Source organism: Bubalus bubalis, chromosome 22 (assembly GCF_019923935.1).
Source record: "Bubalus bubalis isolate 160015118507 breed Murrah chromosome 22, NDDB_SH_1, whole genome shotgun sequence".
Classification (NCBI taxonomy): domain Eukaryota; kingdom Metazoa; phylum Chordata; class Mammalia; order Artiodactyla; family Bovidae; genus Bubalus; species Bubalus bubalis.
In genome coordinates, this window is record NC_059178.1 from 59487650 (window position 1) to 59508142 (window position 20493).

General features: G+C 46.4%; 1 long non-coding RNA gene across 1 annotated transcript; it reads right to left on the reverse strand.

Moving 5' to 3' along the window:
- Positions 1-1940: 1940 nt before the first annotated feature.
- On the reverse strand, positions 1941-7316 carry LOC123331152. Its single transcript, XR_006547640.2, has 2 exons — positions 6178-7316; positions 1941-3036 (listed from the first exon to the last, which is right to left on the reverse strand). It is a non-coding gene; the product is annotated as an uncharacterized LOC123331152 (long non-coding RNA).
- Positions 7317-20493: the final 13177 nt, after the last annotated feature.

Here is a 20493-nt window from a genome sequence, read left to right on the forward strand (position 1 = left end):
CATCAATTACATGTTATAAATGTTGCCCTATATGTATAATGTGATTATGCATATTAACTATGTATAATATGAGCTGGAAAAGACCCTGATGCTGGGGAAGATTGAGGGCAGGAGAAGAAGGGGACCACAGAGGACGAGATGGTTGGATGGCATCATCGACTCAATGGACATGGGTTTGTGCAAACTCCAGGAGATGGTGAAGGACAGGGAAGCCTGGCGTGCTGCAGTCCATGGGGTCACAGAGAGTCAGACAGGATTGAGCGAATGAACAACAATCTGAGTCGGCTAAAGAAAAGTGAAGATTTGGAGTCTGGCTGGATACCCTTTCCATGGGCTCTTCCCATGGACGACTCTGTCTCATGAATCATAGTCCATCCAGAACCTATCTCCTCCCCTGTATCCTCTCTCAAGTTGTTGTCTGCAAGGAGGCATGGATCTTAGCTATTTGAAACTACCCAATTAATGAAGAATGTTGGACTCTACTCAACACTAAATCTACTTTATAACTTTTTGATGTTTTTTATCTGGTGTCTCAAACTTCTTTAAAAGGAAAAGAATTTCAACCTTGAAAATGGCATCAGTAACTACTGAGGACTTTTCTTGAGAACACAGAGCCACCTCTTATTCATAATTAGTTTTTCCCAGACCCCTGCCCATACCACCTATGCAAAATCACTTGAAGACAAATGGTATTATTCATTATCTGCTTGTCAGATAATGAAGTAGATGTTCAGACACTGCTATACCTGCTTGAGTCCCAAATTATAGAATAAATGTCTTTACTTTTGGAAGCAGAAAGGAGTTTCAACTGTCTGGCCATTTCCAACAGGAAAGACTCAACCTCATTTTTATCTGGGCAAGTCCATGTTTTCCTTTATGTAGGAATTCCAACCAATTTCTGTGCTAAGAGACTGTGCACACACTCAATGCACACAACAACTCCCTGGGGAGGACTAAGTGTATCTCTATTTCACACTAAGCTTTGAGATTCGAGTCTATACAACCAGGAGATGGCAGGCCATGGCTTGAAGTTTGACATCTGCCATTCTGCCTCCTACTCAAATAAAGACCCTGGGTTCCTTCCCATACTGGCTCAGAAAAGTCTCAATACAAAATGTGTGGGATCATCTTGAGTGAAGTTTGGAATAATTTTAATATTCATATACCTTAAACTTATATAGTACTGTATGTCTATTATGTCTCCATAGAAAAACTGGAAGAAAAAATATTAAATATTCCCTTGTCTACACCCAGAAAAGATGAATGATCTCATTCAAAAAGGTATATGCACCCCAGTGTTCATAGCAGCACTATTTACAATAGTCAAGACATGGCAGCAACCTGTGTCCATCAACAGAGGACATGGATAAAGAAGATGTGGTACGTATACACAAGGGAGTATTACTCAGCCATGAAAAGGAATTATATCATGCCATTGGTAGCAACATGGATAGACCTAGAGATTGTCATAATGAGTGAAGACAGTCAGAGAGACACTTACACATGATATCACTTAGCATGTGGAATCTAAAAAACAGAACAAATGAACTTATTTACAAAACACAAACAGATTCACAGCCATAGAAATAAACTTATGGTTACCAAAGGGACAGGGGGGAGGATAAATTGGGAGTATGATTAACAGAGGCACACTACCATATATAAAATAGATAAACAACATTTACTGTATGGCACAGGGAACTATACTCAACAAACTGTAATATAATGAAAAAGAATCAGAAAAAAGTGTTTATATATACATATACATATATACAAGTATCTATGTATAACTGAAATACTTTGCTTACACCCAAAACTAACACAATATTGTAAATCAACTATACTTCAATTAAAAAAAACTCCAATGACTCAGTTTAAAAAATATTCCCTTATCAAAAAAATATTTTCAAAAATTTTTTAATACAAAAAATTCAAAAAAAGACAAGAAAGACACTACTTTATTTACCAAGAAAGACACACTGTATTTCTCTTTCTAAATACAACTGATCCTTTAACATCCCATTTAAGAAAATAAACTTTCTCCCTTATCTGAACACTTACAATATATTTTTTGAAGCAGCTGATGATACATGGGGCATAAAAGTGAAATATTTACTAAAAATGTGACTGTGAACCACTCCGAAAACATCTCTCCAGGGGACATTTGTTGGTGATTGAAATGTTTTGAGACTGGAGTTTAATGAGCATGTCGGACTTCAACTGTATGTCCTGCAGTCAGGAAACGCAAAGCAGCAGAAGCCTGTAACTCGCCAGGTTTGCTCCGGCCCCACCACTGGAGGAAGAACAGAGCCCGCGCCAGGCCCCCAGCAACACGGGAGAGCAGCGTACGGACCAGCCGACTCTTCTCACTTCTTTTCACTTCTCCCCTCGCTTGTTTGAAAAAACTGCATTCTCACTCTTCAGATTACGCAAGTGATCTTCTAACAATGTTATGACTGAACAGAGCAAAAAATAAATATAACAGGATGATACAGATCAATAAATGTGTCTAAATCGGACAATTGCTCTTTCTCAGACGTGTTCCAAATGTATTAGTGGAAGTAATATTTATTTATTTATTTATTTTATTTTGAAAGATTAAAAGTCTTTCTCTTACTGCACCTTTCTTTCAACATCTCTAGGTTTCTTTTTTTTTTGGTCGGTGATTAGCCCCAGTGTCAGGCAGAACGCTCTGTTCTGGCCAGGCACTTATCTGGGTCTGCATTGTGGGCTTTATTGGTGCTTGAAGGGTGAGGCTGGGCCCTCCCAGCTCCAAGAAAACAGAGTGAAGTACAGTTGCCAGAGAGGATGAGGAGCCTGGCTCAAACAGGAAGTGATAATAATCTCTGCTTCGGCTTTTGAGAGTTTAAAGTACTTGAAGAAAGTTTGAATCGAGGCCTGGGATATTTAACCCTTTCAGTGCCAGGACAGAAAAGACGACGACGGTGAGGGCAGAAGGGGTGCTGAAGTCCAGGAGAAGCTGGGGCAGGGCAGCTACTGACATTCAAAGTGCTGTGGGCTTTATCAGTGTCCTCCCTGAAAAAAAGAAGTTGCTTTAAAAATCTGCACAAAAGACACCACTTTTAAGTAGAGAAATCGTCATTTCTTTCCTTCCTCCCCCTCTCCTGTCTCTGGTAGCTTTCTGAAAAGACCAGACCTGAACAATTTGACCATCATAAACATTTCTTCAAGTGAATGAGAAATTCAGTTGTTTCGCTGCTGGGGAGAAAACCCTGCACATTCTCACAGTCTGCCATCATGGCAGGAAGGCTCCGCGTCAGTGGGGGTAAATGCCGTGATCCACTCTGTAAATTCTCTCAGGAAACCCGAGGCCGTGAACCAGACAGTGCTAAGGCCAAAGAGATTAAGATTGAGGACCACAGCTCGGTGGAATCTATTTATAGGCATCCACACAGAGAAGAGGTTGAGGAAACCTTTTTTGGTCAACTCGCCGAAGCGTTCAGTTACGTCTAGTTATGATGGGCTGTTTAATTCCATTACATTCTGGAAAAACAATTCAGCTGACCACAGACCACCAAATAGCTTTTTGGACAGCACTGGAGAGAATTTCCTCTTTCAGGATGTTAGAGGAATCGGACAGGACAGAGGCTGTAACCGATCCTTAACAGGGGAGAAGTGGTGGGAGACCTAAAGATAAAGCAGGTAGATGGTTTAGAGGAATCAGTCACAAACAACAGAGCAATATTTCAGGAGAAGGAAAAAAGTGAAACCAGAAATTAAGAAGAACTTTAGGAAGCAAACAAATGTTCTGTTTAACATGGTGGATTGCACAGGCGGATTATTATCTCTGTACCCAACCCCCTGCAAAAGCGTGTTAAAGGTTTTATTCACCGTGACAGAGAACAGCAGCAGAAGAGGTGTTTGAACAGGAGAATGGAACTTGGGGAGCAGAGGGGAGACAGTAAAGGCTTTGGGGAGAAGAGAATGTGTCTGTAGATGGAGACACTGATGGAGAAGGCATTGTTTATCTCAAAGGATCCACCGGAGGGTCCCCTCCAGCAATCTGAGTGGCAGGTGAGGACCACTACCCCTTGCTTCTCTGTATTGTAGGAAACTGAAGGTTATTCAGTGGGGAAAGTGAATAGCAAATGCTCTGAATTTGGGGACACAGGCCCTGCCAAAGGTCAGCATGTGGTCTCCAGGTAGAAGATACTAGAAATACCCCTTTGCTATGAACCTCCTCCCCATCTACTCCCAGACGTTCAGAAGCCAGGTGTGGGCAACCCTTACCCATCCACAAGCCCCAGCATGCACTTGACCAATCTGGGTTTTAGTACCCTAGTCATCAGGCAACACCGGTTCGATTCCTGGGTGGGGAAGATCCCCTGGAGAAGGGAAAGGCTACCCACTCCAGTAGTCTGGCCTGGAGAGTTCCATGGATTCCAGTTCATGGGGTTGCAAAGAGTCAGACATGACTGAGTCACTTTCACTTTTCATCAATATGAGAGGATAGTCAAGCATTACTAGAAATTTGATGGGGAAAAGAATAAAACAGAACAAATAAACCTAGAGGAGTTAGTCAATGGAAATGAAGGGAACATAAATAAACTTAAAAACAATCAATGTCAGATAGATATTAGATCAGCAAATGCATTCATAAAAAAAAGTGAATAAAAGCATCCATACACCCACACACATATGTGTGGACAAGGAATAAATAAAAGGCCTTGGAATTCATAAGTATGGTAGCTAAAATAAAAAACAATTTGTATGAACAGTTTGAAGGATAGAGTGGAGGAAAATTTCTCAGCACTGAAAGATATACAATGTAAAAATCCTACTGGGTGCCAACAAAATGGGGAAAGAAGGACCACATTTGGGTCCATCATCATGAAATGTGGGGACACCATCACCAAATAGAAGATCTTAAGGGCTTCATTATTTTTGTTGAAGAACGTTTCTGTGAACAGTCTTGCACCATCCCTGCACAGATGGATGGATAGGAAAGAAGGTTGGCAGAGGAAGAGGGACAATGGACCATTGCTCATCAAAGGACAGTCCCTTCTGGGGCCTCTGGGCCACTTTAGGTGTTGGCAGGGTCACTAAAGGACATAAACTGTCATAGGAGGGGCCCCAGAGGACAGAGAAGATCCCCTGAGTTTCTTCTAATGGAACGATGTCACCACCTTTTAGAAGAGATAGCCTGGGACCTAGTTACAAACTGTTCATCTTGAAATCAACATCTGGGAATATATTGGAACAAGTCATTGAGTAATCCACTGACCGCCCAGGAGGGCAGAAGACACTGGGAAGAACCAACAAATGCTTCTGGAAGAGCAAATGTAATCGGCAAAATTCAAGGTCCTCCCCCAAGTCTTCAGGGTGCAAAGGGGCCCCAGGAGATGGGCCTGGGGGTCCAGCACGGGGATTACCTAGGAATCTGCTAACATAAAAAAACATCGCAGAGTACTGTGATACACACACGCTAGAGGCAGCACAAACAGTGCATTTGGACACCATGCCAGTTTCAGCAAATCCCTCCAAATATGAAAGATAGATGAATATGTACATAATAGGGTATGAAATTTAAAGAGTAAAACCCGGGCAAGGGTGCCGGTGGACAGTGGGGTCTGAGAGGCATTAGGGACAAGTTGGGGGCTCCAGTCTCCAGTTGTAAAGCTACTTACTTGTTTTCTACCCAAGTCCAGACACGCCTGCGAATCAAAATTCAACCATAGCAACCAAGACTGGGAAGGCAAGTGAGTGCTGGGGAAGAATGGCCTGGGGCACTTTGTTCTCCTAGATCACAGTGGGAACCGGCTGGAGTTCTCTGCCAGATACTGTTCCAAGGGCCTTCGTCTTCCACCCTGTGTAATCCAGGCAGCACGCCTCTGATCGTGGGACTCTTACTATCTGCATTTTACAAACGGGGGAACTGAGGCTTTGAGAAGTAAAGCAACACGTCCTAGCTTACACAGTTGAAAGCTGCCAGCAGGAAGACTGTTAGAAAACTCAAAAACACAGTGGAAGTTTCTGTTTTCTCATGTTTCTCAGAGTTGTTCACGGGAGCTATGAACCTAGCCAACGAAATCCCGTTAAATGTAACTTTCTGTGCTAGATCAAATAGTACAAATGCTTTTACTCAACAGGTATCAGAAAAGTAAAAGGCATTTGTGTTGGAGAAAGACACAAAAATGAAGACATTCAAACCATGACCTTTGTGTTCTACACGTAGGGATGTCCACCAGCTCCAATTTCAGTGGGAGGGCAGAGTCTGGCTTTGTACTGTGGAAGCAGAGCCCGAAAGCCAGCCTTTGACGATCCGAGGACAGAGATGACCACGGCTCTGGGACTCACACGCTCTCGTGGTGAAGAAGTCATGGGTCCGTGCGGCCGCTGGTCAGCAGGACCCGTAGAGGCAGATGCAAGAAGCACAGGGAGAGAGGCCAGGCCAGCCCAGGGTCCCCCGCGTCCCCCAAGTCACTAACCTGGCCATCCGGCCAGGGCTCCCAGGTCGTGGCCAGTGCTGTCCAGTCTCTAGGTCGGAGCCCCTGGACGTGTCCCTCTGGCCAGGAAGGGCGGGGGCGTCACACCTGCAGGTGATGTTCTGACGTCCATGGCAGAGACCACGGTGGGACAAGATGTGGGATCCTTTGGTTTACCGCATTTAACAAGAAAACTGGATGTGAAACATAGACGATGGCCAGTGTGGTCAGGGTCACGCTTCCACGGGGCTCTGGTCGCAGAGGGAAGCTTCTGGGACACGCTGAGCAGTCAGTGCTAGATGGAGGCGATGCCCGCCAGCAGCCATGCTAAAATCCCCGCTCCGCCTGCCTTCTACGCTGGGACCGGAGGCGGCACATGAGCGGGCCCACTGGTACGGGGGGAGCTGCTGAACTCTACTACAGACGCCTGATCACAAGCACTGGTCCTTGGAACGTAATATTTTGCTTTCTTTTTGCAGACCTGATGTTCACCCGTGAGATCTGACGTCCACACGGGGGAAAGCGTTGGTTTGCTCGCCGCAATCCGGAGGAGCGCGGATTCCAGGCGCAGTGCATCGTGGGAGCGCCGCTCACCTCAGGAGCCAGGAGCATCGTAAGCGGTCACACGGGAAGCAGGGCAGCAGAAGGCCGGCGGTTTACCAGGGTCTCCCAAGTCACAGGGCTGGGGTGGAACGTGAATCTGACTCCAAAAAGCACATGTCTTCTGGTCCACTCTGCTGTAGAAGGTCTCAAACAGAATTTGCTAACCTCTGGAAAATGGGCATAAACAGAGGAATGTGGATCAAAAGTTCCCAAATGTAGCAAAAGACATAAACCTACAAATCCAAGAAGCAGAGTGAACCCCCAATAGGATAAACCCTAAAATTTCATGCCAGGGACATCATACTCCAACTCCAGCCTCCTTGTACAGCTTTCTGTTGCTAATGGTAAAAACATTTTATTTTTTATATAAAAGAATTTAATGAAAATATAACCAGCTTCCTAATTTTCTACTGTATATCTAAAAGCATGTTAACTAAATCCATGTGACAGTAGACACACACAAATATAAATATCACAGAAACAAATCAATTGCTCTTAAATAACAAAATGTGAGAATTCCAAACAGACCATGACTATGCTTCTTGTCTGTTTCTGATATTATGACATGAAGGTAAATGACCATCTACATTTTAGTATATGTAATGAGCCAAAACCAAACAGGGTATAATATCTCATTTGAAAATGCATTTGTCAACAAATCATGCATTTACCATGTAATTATCTTAAAATAAATTACATAGAGGAGCATCACTATTTCCCCGTGGACAGTTGAAATGTGTCTTTATGTATAATCAAAATGATCAATGTTTGTGTTAAAATGAATGTTTTAATGAAATCTGCAGTGACATACCAATCAAAAACAACACTGCTTCTTCATTATGTATCATGCAAAAATAATCATGTGATTAAAAAAAGGAAAACTCTCCCAGGGCTCTTGAGATTAGGTATTACCATATAAGACGCTGGCAAGACCAGAAGATGTTAAGAAAGTGTGCACATCTGTTTAATCGTGGGTGCCTTCATTTTTCCCAGCCACAAATGTGCCTTTCATTTCTTTACCTCCTCAATGCGAGGTGTTGCTCAATTGACCAGGAGCCCTAATTAAATTAAGATGTTTACCTGAGGTTTCAAGCCAGCTTCCCCGACAGCCCATTTGTCTTACCAACCTGAGAACAGGGTACTGTCCCCTGGCCCTGCCCACATTGCAAGACTGGGAAAGAGCAAGTGAGGAACTGGGGCCTCTGACAGGACCAGCTCTGTCTGAAGACATCAAAGTTGGTTCAGTTCAGAGAAATGTGAACTCATCAAGGTAGATAATACAGCAATCCCCACAAGCATTGAGGCTTCCCAGGTGGCGCGTAGTACAGAACCAGAACCCGCCTGCCAGTGCAGGTAGACGAAAGAGATGCAGGTTCAATCCCTGGGTCGAGAAGATCCCCTGGAGGAGGCATGGCAACCCACTCCAGTATTCTTGCCTGGAGAATCCCATGGACAGAGGAGCCTGGTGGGCTGTAGTCCCTGGGGTCGCACAGAGTCGGACACGACTGAAGCAACTTAGCACGCATGCACGCACCACGAGCAATGCTGGGGTTTGATTTAGGCTCAGTTGGGAAGAATTCACAGCACGTCCTTGTTTACTGCATGGATGTACAAGACCTCCACATACTCACACCCAGGCAGGGGGTTCGTTTTCTTACATTTATGCAGACAGATCTAATGACACTTTATACAACAGCAGCAGAGCGGGCCGGTTGGCCATCCATCTTTCCTGCCTCTCAGCTGTGCAGTCCGGGTGAGCCACTTTTCCAGGCTGAACCCCATTTGTTCATCTGCAAAGTAGGGTTGGTAATGGCACCCGCCTTTATCAAAAGAGCAGAAAATAAGCAAATATCTACAAAGCCCTGAGGATGGTCCCCCCCATGATGAGCATTGCAGAGAGTCTATTTTATCAACTAAAAATAACCGACACAGAAGCAGACATCTACGGAAACGCTGAAAACAAGAGGGTGTCAGGGATCTGAGTGAGGTCATCCAAAGGGTTTTCCGTAGATTTAGGTCTTCCCTGGAGTCTCATCTTTGATGTTCTATTCTCCTATTTTTTCCTATTTCCTGTCCTGTTCCGCAGACTGAAGCAGCAGCGTGAGTTGAGCGTGTCACAGTGAAGACAGAAGGCCCTGGAGGAGACGCAGCACCCAAACGGAGGATGAACCTCGGGGCACTGTCTTGGTTCCAGGTGCCCGTGGAGCACCGGGTGACCTCCTCTGTCCAGGAGGGAGCTGCCCTGAGGGGGAGCCGCCTTCCCCCGAGTGGGCACTCCCGGAGGATTCTGCAGACAGACGAGATGAGGAGGTCCTGAGGACCAGGGGTGCAGAACCCCCCCAATTCACTGCTGTCCACGGGGCCCAGTATGATCACCTCTTCATGTTCTGGAAAGGAGCTGTCATCTCCACCTCTCTCCTTTCCAGACAAAACAACCTTCTTGGATGTTTTCTCAGCTGCCCTCTTCTTGAAACATTAAGCACAGTTAGGAACACGGTGGGCATTATTATTTACCAGAACAAGACTTTAAGTTTTCAACTTCTTTAGCCTTTGAACGTCGCAATGGACTTTGTTCCCTGTCAGAGTTTCCGATTATGGAAAGGTGAAAGCTAAAAGCGGGGTTGGGTGGGAACAGGGCGGGGACCGCCTCTGCAGGAACGCTGTGTCTTCAAAGGATCGTTTCCCACTGGTTTTGCCAAAATTCCCTCGGATGTGGTGGCCTCTCCCTGTTACTTGGGTGGTTCTGGAACCAAAACAGGGTTTCCACAGTTCCCTACTCACTCCCTCTCTTGGGAAGGAACAAGGGCATCTCCCTGAGCTTCCAGGGAGCTGGAACTGAACTTCCTATCGCTGGACTCTCAACTGCAATGTAAAAATCTTTTTATTTACTTTAAAAAACATATGCCACTTAAGTTTTTTGAAAAATACCCAAGGAGTTCAATTTGAAAGAAAAAACTTCATCCTGCTATTGGCTGCATTCAGACCAGGTCTACTAGAAGGCTGATTCTTCCGAAAAGGAAACCCCATCTTCAAGTTCTTGATTTATATTTCAATTTACAATTTAGTGCTGGCCCCAGGGAAGATGCAACCATGTGTAGGATATACCCATGCTTGGAGAGTGTAGGTTTTAAACAGAACAGACTCATTTAGGATCAAAGAACATAGTAAAGATGTGTTGATTTGTTTGCTCAGGGAAAATGAATTCTTAAAAGTACTCTTTTGTTTTTACTGCTTTAAAATAAGTGTCAGTCCATGTGAGAGTTGGACCATAAAGAAGACTGAGCACTGAAGAATTTGATGCTTTCAAACTGCGGTGTTGAATACTCTTGAGAGTCCCTTGGACAGCAAGGAGATCAAACCAGTCAATCCTAAAGGAAATCAACCCTGAATATTCACTGGAAGGACTGATGCTGATGCTGAAGCTCCAATACTTTGGCCACCTGATGCAAAGAGTCAACTCATTAGAAAAGACCCTACTCATTGGAAAAGACCCTGATGCTAGGGAAGACTGAGGTCAGGAGGAGAAGGGGACGACAGAGGATGAGATGGTTGGATGGCATCACCGACTCAATGAAACAGAGTTTGAGCAAACTTCGGAAGATAGTGAAGGGCAAGGAAGCCTGGTGTGCTACAGTCCATGGGGTCACAAAGAGTTGGACACGACTTAGAGACTGAACAACGACCCTGCTATTACTGACATGTGAATTTTGAGTTGTCTCCTCAAGTCTCCAAAGACCCTCCTCATTCCCTTTCATGTCCCCATCCTGACGCTCCTGGGAGGATGGAGAGCAGGCATCCATCCTCCAACCACCCAGATGAAGACCCTGCTGCCCAGGTCCATGTGTGGGGGCCCAGAGCCCAGGCCTCCTGCGAGCGAGCTCTCTAGAGTGCTCCTCCTGGGTTCACATTCTCATATGGCGGCTCTTTTCCTATTAAGCAACTTACCAGGTTAGATTCTATGCCACTTTATCCAGAGATGTAGCCCGCTCATCCAGAAGTGGGGCCACTTCCCACCTGGGGGCAGGCCCACCTCAAGGGTAGACACAAACCCAGGCAATCCAGGGACAGTCAGGAACTCAGGTACAGGACCCTTATAAGAACTATTTGGTGAACAAGTATAATAAGTAATAGTAACAGTAATAACAATAACTAACAGTATTAAGTGCTTTTTGTATCCTAGACACTGTCCTGAGCAGCTCATGTAAAGTAGCTCGTTTAATTCTGGTTGGCCTCACGAGGCCAGCCAGTGTTTCCCTGGGATGCTGGTGCTGATGCTGATGGATGCAAGAGGGTTGCTTTGAAGCAGGCCCGATATTTCCATACCCTGTAGTTTCGTGGTTGGAACTGGGGCTTCTCCAATTTGTCTATCTCAGAGTCGAATGCCATGAAATGTTCTTTCTACCATATGTAGTTCAAAGGAGCAATTGCTGTGATATGTTCATGTGACATTCAACCATATATAGATACTTCCCTCCCACGCTTTTTACACATAATGTCCAAACTGTTCAGTTAAGGCAGATTTTGAAGTCGTGAAGCTTAAAAGCAACTGATCCTGCGACCTGACTTCTGAAAGGGTCACATCCACCTCCCCATCAATATTGACTTACCAATGTCAACATCACACCCCCAGTATCACAAATAATGTTTCCTAATTTAGGAGAATTTTCTAAAGCTTGTCAGTATAGTAGCAGGATTTTTATCACTGTGGGTATGGATGAGATGAAGGAAATAAAAGTGGAAACAGCTGTCAGTTAAGGTTCTTGTCTCAGGAAGACTCTTATTGAAAAGCGAAATACTTTTTCATTTTAACTCTAGCAGAAGCTGTCTGAATTTGTAAAAAAAAAAAAAAAAAAAAGAGAGAGAGAGAGAGAGAAAGCATTCTCAATTGTCAAGAGTCCCAGACCCCATTGTTTGGATAATTATTGGGAAAAAAAAAAGGAAATATCTTAAAGGAAAAAATGCTTGAATGCAGGAATTCTGAGCTGTTGGTGCTTAACTTCACGGAGATACATCAAGGCATTCACACACCATTGAGTTCACCCACTTGAAGTTTTTTTCAATTTTTAAAAAATATATTCACAGGGTTATGCCACCATCAGCACTCTCCAAGTTTAGAGCATTCTGTCCCTCCTATAAGAAATTCTGGGCCATTAGCAGGAACACTGCCTTCTCTCACCCCAAACCCAGTTCGCACCAATGTGCCTTCTGTCTCGATGGGTTTGTCTGAGTACCCCCAGGTCTGTTGTCCTTCTCTCTCATCCATCCTTCCCCCAGGAGAGAGGTGTGCGGACCCCACCTCCAAATCTCTCAAGTGGGCTTTCCAGGAATGCTGTTCATTCCCTTGGGTTGGTGGTTTCCAGTGGTCTTGAATTTCTGGAACCCACTGTTGAAATGAAACCTGAGGACGGAGCATCAGCGGTGAGGGGAGAGTCTGGGATGCAGGCCCCAGAGGCACTGGCTGAGGAGAGGACGATGCTGCCCAAGGTTGGCTCTGGCGGTGCCCGACGACCCTGGAGCTCAGCCCAGACTCTGCGAGATGCGGGCCAGGTGGCAAAGCGTGTCCTCTAAGGTGCTTCATGCCGCTGCCCAGGTGATTTTTCTCTTGACCCTGGGTCTCTGCACACCTGTAATAAATTAGTTTTTCAAGGAGATTCCAAAGCCCAAATCAATAGACAATAGCTCTGGTGCTTGGGGGTTTTTTGTGATAAAACACACAACACAATGTTCACATTCGGCTCATCATTTCCCACATGTTTTCATCTTGTAAAACTGAAACTGCACCCATCAGACACTTAACTCCCCACTCCCTGCCCCAGACCCTGACACCCAGCAGGCTACTTTCTGTCTCCATGCATCTGACGACTCTGGGTACCTCTTATAAGTGGATTACACAATATTTGCCTGGCTTATTTCATGAGCATAATGACCTCAAGATCCATCCAGGTTGTAGCCTGTGTCAGGGTTTCCTTCTTTTCCAAAAAGGACAATATTCTGTTGTCCAGTGATTCTCAGACACCTGCGTCTGCAAACTGCCAGTGCAAGGTGGGTGCAGTCCACGGGGCTCTGAGAGGCTAGACAGGCTGTGCCCTCGCCCACTGCGCCCGCCCCTGCCAAGCCCTCCTCCTTGCTTAGAAAGAACTGCCAGGCTCCCAGTACTGCCTGCAGAGAAGGACACCCAGCAGTTTTGTCCCTATAGACAAAACAGGAGGCACACTGAAAAGTTCCCAAAGTGAAAGGCGGCACGGGGTGGGGGTGGGGTCAGTGTCTTTCTGAGGGCCTGCTGTACAGCGAAAGCCTGGATGGCAGTCACAGGTCTCTGTCCGGGCCCTAGTCCAAGCTCTGGGCCCCACCTTCAGCCAGGCACCTGGGGAGATTGTCCGGGAATATGAAGGTGGAACATGGGCTTTGGGGCCACTCAGATCGGGGTAGGATCCTTCTCAGTAGGGTCACCTGCCCTGGCATCTATATTAGGATCAACAGCCCCTGTTGGATCCTGGTTTCTTCTTCCTGAATAGTGGAAAAACAGCCATATTCACACCATGCATTGATCTGAGAATTAAGAGCAGATAATCCAGAGACCCGGAATCAGTGTGGCTCAGATGGTGAAGAAGCTGCCTGCAAGGCAGGAGGCCCAGGTTCCATCCATGGATCGGGAAGATCCTCCAGAGAAGGGAAAGGCTACCCACTCCAGTATTTTTGCCTGGGAAATCCCATGGACAGAGGGGTTTGGCAGGCTACAGTCCACGGGATTGCAAAGAGTTGGACATGACTGAGTGGCTAATGCTTTCACTTTCAATCTACAGATGGACCTGAAGGGTGTCTACAAATAGTGAGGGCTCAGTGAGTGGGAGGTTTTATGTGATTAAAACCATAATTTAAGAGGGAAGAACATTTAAAGTGTGGCCCATCCATGTATTTCAGCTTTATGCAACCGTTAAAAATTTTGTTTACATTTTGTGTTTACAAAATCATTTAATGCATGAGGAAATTTTTATGCCATGTTAAATTTTTTAAAGTTTCCAGAATTATAGATATGGAATGATTTCAATTATGCTTAAAAAAAAACAGTAATAAAAACTCCAGAGGAGAAATGGCAAAATATGAACAGTGGGTATATCTGGGTAATGAGATTGTGCGTAACTATTTTTCCTTTTTTTTCTACTTTAGTATACTTCCCATAAAGCAGATTTCTATAATTATACATTATTATACATGGGGGCTTCCTTGATGGCTCAGATGGTAAAGAATCTGCCTGTAATGCAGGAGACCCAGGTTCGATCCCTGGGTCTGGAAGATCCCCTGGAGAAGGAAATGGCAACCCACTCCAGTATTCTTACCTGGAGAATCCCAAGGACAGAGGAGCCTGGTGGGCTATAGTCCATAGGGTCATAAAGAGTCAGACATGACTGAGCAACTAACATTTTCACTTTTCATAATTATATATACAGTAAACCAAAAATTCAAGGAAATGCAAGTATATGCTCCTTAAGCTTTAGTTTTCCATCTCACAGGGGTCCCGGCCTGGTCCTGGGAGCCTATCATAGCAGAGGTCCAGGCCACGTGCTGACCACCAGCATCAGAGCTGGGGAACCCAGAGCATGGGCTCCGTTCTGACGATAAATACAACTGGCAAATTTTTTTTATCAGGATCTTAAAGTGGCTCACTCGTGTTATCTGCAGACAAATAGTGTCCTTCCCACGTTAGAGTCCCAGAAAGAGATTAAGCCCAGCTCCAGCATTAGAGCTGACTGGTTACACATTTTGCGGATATGAATCACCGCTGGTCGGTGACCCCTATAACCCAGGGTTACTGTTTCACTCCGTCTCTTCTCTGCCACGTCCCGGCTCTTCCTAAGAAGCCGGGAAGGAAAAGGAGAGCCTGGAGAGCCCTGTGGAGGCCACCAGGCCTCGTCAGCCGCAGAGGACGGCCTCAGGTCCTGAATGGCAGGACAGCTGAGCCGGGAGCCTCCGCCCCACTGGCCCGGGAGAGAGCCGCTGGGTTTCAGACGCTCTCATTCCCGACCTGTGTGGCCTTGCGCCGAGCCTTGTCTGTGCCTGCTGTCCACGGCCGCCCTCGGGATTCCTCCTGTGCCCACTGCCCGCCGGCGGTTGTGCCTCCCAGAGTGCCAGGCACCCAGACACCCCAGCCACTGCCTGCCAGTGTTCACCTCTGAGATATGGTTGTCAACTTCTGTTTTGTTCTTGTGGTGGCAAAAAAATAAAAAAGGGTTAAAGGTTATTTTTAGCACCTGAGGGATCCCCAGGATGGTTTAAAAAGGATATGCTGATCCCTGCTCCAATGTGAGGCCACTATTTAAAATCACACAAGCTTACAAGTCAGCTACACTCCAATGTAAAATAAACCATAACCAACAAGGACCTGCTGTGCAGCACAGGGAACTCTGCTTAGGGTGTGTGGCAGCCAGGACGGGAGTGGGGTTTGAGGGAGAATGCATCCATGTTTATGTGCAGCTGAGTCCCTTCACTGGGCACCTGAAACCATCTCAGCATTGTTAATCAGCTACCCCATGGACTGTATCCCGACAGCCTTTTCTGTCCATGGGATTCTCTAGACAAGAATACTGGAGTGAGTTGCCATTTTCTTCTCCAGGGGATCTTCCTGACCCAGGGATCGAACCTGGGTCTCCTGCACTGCAGGCAGATTCTTTACTGTCTGAGCCACCAAGGAAGTACCCAATATAAAATAAAAAGTTTAAATACATAAATAAAATCTGAAAAAAAAAAGAAAATAAAATCACACACTGTGTTCCAGCTGAACCTTATACTGTGTTACAAGACAAGCCTGTCTCCTTAGGATGACTGTCATTCCTGCCCTGGGGATGGGTGGGTGGGGGGCTGGGGGTCAGCCTGTCTTTAGGACAAGAGCGAGTTTAACCAAAGCACTTCAAATTTCCTACTTTCCAGAGGAGATATCCAGAGTCTGCCTGTTGTCCCCTCCATGTGCCTTGTGGGAGGGAAGCAGGAATGTCTTAAAGATTATTGTCCAAAAAGCAGACACCATCTCTGGAGCCTGGAAACTGTGGACCAGGAGCCAAGCAGGCCCTTAATACTGGTGTGTTCCATTCCTTCCTCTTTAGAGTCACAGGTAATTCCAGGGCAACCTGTCAACCTGTAGGTCAGACTGACCCAGATCCCACACTTGGAAAACAATAGCACAGAGTATGTCTCTCCTTGTGCCAACAAGTAAGTTATAAAAGGAATTGATGTCAGCAGATCTTCGCCATGATAAGTTTTCCTATTGCCAGGATGCAAGCTTCACGGGCTACAGATTGTGTCAAAGTGGCTTATAAACTCAAAATTTGGGGTTGCATCTGTGATCGCCTTGTGCCAGAAACATGGAAACACCAAGAAATCCAGGGAAAGATTCTTCTGGAAACTTAATGTAGGTCAAATCCATTAGCATCCAGCTTTTTTTTGTGTGCAGGTCCCTGTGTGCGTGGGGGCTCGAGGTACCAGATGCTTGGTTCTCTCATTAACCCCTGATCCCTTCTTCTTCCAAATACCATTGAGCTTGTGCTGGAAAGGGAGACAAAGCAAGTAGGAGTGATTCATTTCTCATTTGACTAGACCCTTCATAAACATGAGTCATTTTCCCAAGAATAAGTCCTTGAGATGAAATTGTACAATCCATCGTCTTTCTAAATCTCTCAGGCTTCAAGGTAACAAGAAGACCTCCATGTGGGGCTTGGAACAGGTGACCAGAAAGAGCAAAGTGGGGAGGGGACCGTGGACTCACTCTGGAGCTCCAGAGAATGAAACGCGGTGTTTAATAAGTTATTTTTAATTAGCTTTCATCTGCTATGGGGCCTCACTGGTGGTTATTTGTGCTGCTCTCCTGGGTTTTCCACAAGAGGTTCTGTTTTATGGCCACTGGTACCACGTCTGCTCAGAGCTATTATCAGAAAATACGGTAACTGACACACACACACAGACACACACAGTAAGCAACAGCAATGGTACCACAAGAGCAGCCCCTTGGGGTGACACCGGGGCAGCTCGCTTCAGATCACAGCCCTGTGATTCATCAAAAGCAGGGCCGGTCACGTCCAAGGGCAGCACACGTCCTTTTCTGGGGGCCAAGCTCCAGGGACTGTTTGGTTCCGACTTTCTGATTGTTAGAAAGATACCAGGAGCAAACTTTCTGAAAAGGGTTCTCTGGGAAACATCCACTCTCAGGAGGAGGGTTCTGAGTGGCTCTACCTGGAATTGGGGTTGGCAGGCGAGCAGGGAAGGTCCCAGTGGGAACCAGGGGTGACTCAGCTGGACTCTGGTTCTGGAGCGCTTTCTCAGACTAAAGGAGCTCCGCACAGGCCGAGCCATCAAGGGTCCAAGAGGATGGCCAAGGGGTGTTGCTCAGTCTCTCAGTCATGTTTGACTCTGCAGCCCCATGGACTGCAGCACGCCAGGCTTCCCTGTCCTTCACCATCTCCCAGAGCTTGCTCAAACTCATATCTACCGAGTCGATGATGCCATCCAACCATGTCATCCTCTGTCGGACCCTTCTCCTCCTGCCCTCAATCTTTCCCAGCATCAGGGTCTTTTCCAATGAGTCGGCTCTTTGCATCAGGTGGCCAAAGTATCGGAGCTTCAGCTTTAGCATCAGGCCTTCCAATGAATATTCAGGGTTGATTTCCTTTAGGATTGATGGTTTGATCTCCTTGCAGTCCAAGGGACTCTCAGGAGTCTTCTCCAGCACTACAGTTTGAAGGCATCTATTCTTCAGTACTCAGCCTTCTTAATCAGAAGGCTAAAGTGGATGGAAACACAGGTGGGAGGAAGTTAAAGATGAAGGGAAGATGCTGGAGCTCTGTTTCTGGGCCAGCATGAACGCCTTCAGGAGTGCTCAGACATCCGCGATTAGGCAGCGCTCACCACCCCGTGACTCCGCAGGGAGGCTGCAGTGGGTGCCTCTGTCTACAAATGCATGCCTGTGCAGAGCAAGTCAACCATCCACTTTAGCCTTCTGATTAAGAAGGCTGAGGAGTCTGCTCTCTGCGCCAGTCATGACGTCCACACAGCCTGGCGACACATGAAAACCGCAAATGGGACATCTCATCCCTCATTTCTGTCTTTAATCATTAGCTGCCTGCTCTTGAGTTACATACTTGGGCAGGTACTCTGGCATACAGGTGTTACTTCATAGGAAACTGTTCGACGACAGCCATCAAACAGGCCCAATGTCACCTTCAACCAGGAAGGATGTGCAGACTGAACACAGTTGAGTGGGCGAAGGGTTCCCCACTGGCATGTCGAGTCTCAGCTCACGTGTCACTGACAGGGGGCCTCCCGGCGACCCTGCCCCCGTGGGACTCAGGCCCACCTCTCACACTCTTTCACAGCATCCTTTGCTTCTTCTCGGCGTCCAGCACAAGTTCCAGTGAGCCTGGTTTTTGAGGCCCTCTGCGTGGGGAGATGCCTGCCACCTCCATCAGTTGCCAAAGTCCTGAGCTGGGGATTTTCTGTCCTTTCTTCACTGCCATCTACACAACACGCGAGCACATGGAGGGCCTGCAGGGACAGTTTCCAGACGAAGGGCCCAGGGATGCCTTGCACAAACCATACAATCAGGAAACACTGTGTCTTGCCAGTCCAGCTGCTAGCCCTGAGTGACGGGATTCTGTTTTTCAAATTGAAACATTTGGTCAGCAAGTTCCTTTCAGTAGTTTATCCTCAAAATAGACTCTGTGTCATTCGCGTCTCCCCTGACCCTGGGCTCTGCGCGTCTGACTCATACCTGGGTCAACCACAGCCGCGCAGGCAGCTGCACTCAGTCAGTTGTCACACTGGGCACAGAGGTTCCAGTGAGTGATGTCGGCAGCAATCCTGTCATTTACACTCAGAGTTTGACTTCTTAAAAAGTGTGATTTACTCATGTTGCTAATATCAAAACACACACAGCCTGTTTCATAGGGGTGATTTTAAATCCGATACCTGCTCTATACAGGCTCTAACCCTGAAGGCTCCCAGACCTGCCCGTTCTCAGACTCGCCTGCTGGCAGGAAGATGCGCCTTCTAACAATAGACGTCCTCTCCCGATGAAATCCAGGACCAACTTTTCCACTGACCCAGATCTTTCACACGCAGAGAAAGGGAGCGTTCACGGTTGCCGGACTGTGAGCACAGACTTGACGTTGGATAAAGGCCACACTTCTCAGCCCTGGGATTGTTTTCATTGTTTTCGGAATGTAATTTCTGGGGAAAAAAATTCTAATCCTGGCTGCAAACCATCTCCCAAACAATAACTGCTTTTAAGTACAGTTTTAAAGAGTGATTTCTGAGGCTTTGTTCTCATGACAGCAATTCATTCCTATGGCAATAGTCATGGCGTCCTACCGCTCACGTTGATAAAATATGTGTATAAAATATTAAAACGAGGCAGCCAGGACTGAGGCTTGAATGAGCAACAGCGATGTGATTGAAGGGCAAGTTTCAATGTTGGGGGAAAACAAAAGCAACCTTAGGCATCTGCCTTTTACTCCAAGGAAATGACACACTGGTGACTCTTGAGGAAGGAATACATACGAGAATGCACAGCCACAGACACAGTGACAGACCCGGCTACCACTCAGCCATCCAGAGAGTGAGGGAGGAAATGAGCATCCAGACTTGACCCAATGGCTTCATGCCCCAAAATGACAAGTTTTGTTTTTTTTTTCCTAACTCTGTATTTTATATCGGAGTATAGCCTGGCGTGGTGTAGTCCATGGGGTCGCAAAGATTCAGACATGACTGAGTGACTGAACTGAACTGAAAGTGAAATAAAGTGTTAGTCACTCAGTTGTGCCCGACTCTTTGCGACCCCATGGACTGCAGCCCACCAGGCTCCTCTGCCCATGGGATTTTCCAGGTAAGGATACTGGAATGGGTAGCCATTCTGTTTTCCAGGGGATCTTCCTGACCCAGAGATCGAACCTGGGTCTCCTGCACTGCAGGCAGATTCTTTACTGACTGAGCTACCAGGAAGCCCTCAAGAAAGGCTATAGCCTATTAACAATATTGTGTAGTTTCAGGCAGACAGCAAAGGAACCCAGCCACACATATACATGTATCCATTCACCCTCAAACTCCCCTCCCATCCAGGCTGCCACATAACATTCAGCAGAGTTCCCTGTGCTATACAATAGGTCCTTGTTGGTTATCCATTTTAGCCGTATGTACCTGTCTATCCCAAATTCTGTAGCTATCCTTTCTCCCCCTCTTTCCCCACAGCAACAATAAGTTTGAAATGACGACTTTGTAGTTGGAATGTTTTCAATGTGTTAAGACTTGCAATTGGGCTTCCCAGGTGGCTCAGTGGTAAACAATTCACCTACCAATGCAGGAGACTCAGGTTTGATCCCTGGCTTAGGAAGATCCCCTGGAGAAGTGAATGGCAACCCAGTATTCTTGCCTGGGAAATCCCATAGACAGAGGAGCCTGGAGG